A 2,191-nucleotide genomic window follows, 5' to 3' on the forward strand; every position below is an offset into this window, starting at 1 on the left:
CCCTGAGTTAACCTACTCAACAAAACCAATAATAATCTGAAGAATGTGACAACCCATTTTAGCCTACAAACTCGGCTGAACTTTTGACCAATGGAATTCGCCTAACCTTGCACTGTAACCTGGACTTTTGTATGAAGGATCAAATTCGGTAGGTTTCTGGCTATTTGGCTTTTTGAACTAGCCAGCAGTTTTTCTATTGCTTGATAGATTATGGGTGCAGATCATGATGAAGAGACGTCAGCTTGCCTCAAGGTGATGGCCAAAACAGCCCACTCAGGAACTCTCTTGTCAGAAATCTAGTGTAGGCCATATATGCATATACATCTATTGTAAGACGATTTTAGTAAATATATTTGTAATATTCTCTGGTGTATATATACATATTTGTATGGTCCATGCAACGTGTAAATGTTTTTGGAACAAGGTAAATTTAACATAATTCTTAATCACGTCGCGAGTTTATGCATAGTTTTAGAGTTAATTTAATTGTTAGCCTGAGAGAGAGAGGGAAGACACGTCCTATCTTCTGTAGAATTATTCCACACTGTCATGGCGGCAACTAGTGGTCGAAGGTGTTTAATATTATTTTGTTCTAGCCACCTCAGCCCTTTCTTAGATGACATCTTCTGCTCGCAAGGATATTTTGATATGTTTTTTCTCTCTTCTTCTTCTTCACTGTCCAACTTTTATAATGAACAATAATTATGATGACTCAAGTTGTTTGACTGTATACAGCTTTACATACTATTAATATTTCTTTTTTCATAATCTTAACCTTTATTCTGTTAGCCTTAACTAAAGCTGTTTTGCAAATAGTATTAAATATTAACATACCATATATGTGTTTTGATACAGTATTAAATGCTTTAAAACAAAATAATTTTGTATGCACAAATATTTAATTCAAATACTCTGAGAGCCTTAAGAAGTTTCTAAAGATCATGATTGAACTTCCACTGTCATTTCTAAATGGCTTTTTGGACAGCCGTAATAGTTGGTGTACACCTTCTTTAAAATATAATTAGACCTGGACAATTATTGGAATTTGCTAACCAATTAATAATTAGGTTCATTAATTGGTTAAATTCAACTAACCATTTATTCCCACAAAATGGGTAAAAAACAACAACATTATTCAGTATGTTTTAAGTCTGGGTTAAAACTGGAATGACGTACAACTAAAACTGATAGCTGGCCAATGCTGTCAAGGAACAAGGGTCATGAAGTGACATCGTTTACTGGACAACTGAAACAATTTGATGTTTGAAATCCACGCACACTTTTTGTTCTGCTTGATTTTCACTCGTTCAACATATTCATCTCGAGAGGTGAAACTATTTCCAATAGGCGAACGTTCTGTTATCTACGTTGTATCTAAATAAAGATTATATTCACTGTCTTCTAAATATGTCTAATCAGGTTATTTATCACGCAAATTAAAACTCAGTCGACTACAGAGCACTCCCTTTATTTTTGATTGAATCCGTTGTTGTTTGTAGGTTTGCTTGTCGGCTTTACCTGAAAACACCACACTAGTTACTAAGCAACATTCTTGCCTGTATTCTGTAAATTAAACGTGTTCGACAAGTAACTCATTTTATACACTCTTACAATACCTGTTATGAATACACTATCCAACTTTTATAATGATCAATAATTATGATGACTCAAGAGTTGTTTGACTGTATACAACTTTACATACTATTAACATTTCTTAACCTTTATTCTGTTAGCCTACTACAAAAATCCACCTAAACTTTTAAACATAATTCCGATCACTTTAATATAAGTAATTAATCATTCAAGAACCCAACATTTGAAATAAATATACTGAAAGTAATATATCCTATCTTATTATCATAACGGTTAATGACAAATATCATGTTAAGATGCGGCCGCTAACTATCTGTCGTCGTTACATTAAAAAATCCTCTATTGGTTTATTTACATAAAATAAATACTAAATATCGTTTAGTATTCTATGTTAGAATACCACAGTGATGAGTTGTTTCTAACATTAAGGATGACTGCTGATATGATGCTGCGATATAGTTTACATTCATCAGGTTAACTCAGGACACAAATTATCGTGAATCATTCAGATTATTATTGGTTTTGTTGAGTAGGTTAACTCAGGACACAAATTATCGTGAATCTTGAAGGAAGAACTGGTCAAACGAAATGTCTACAG

This window comes from Limulus polyphemus, unplaced genomic scaffold, assembly GCF_000517525.1.
Source record: "Limulus polyphemus unplaced genomic scaffold, Limulus_polyphemus-2.1.2 Scaffold1824, whole genome shotgun sequence".
Classification (NCBI taxonomy): Eukaryota; Metazoa; Arthropoda; class Merostomata; order Xiphosura; family Limulidae; genus Limulus; species Limulus polyphemus.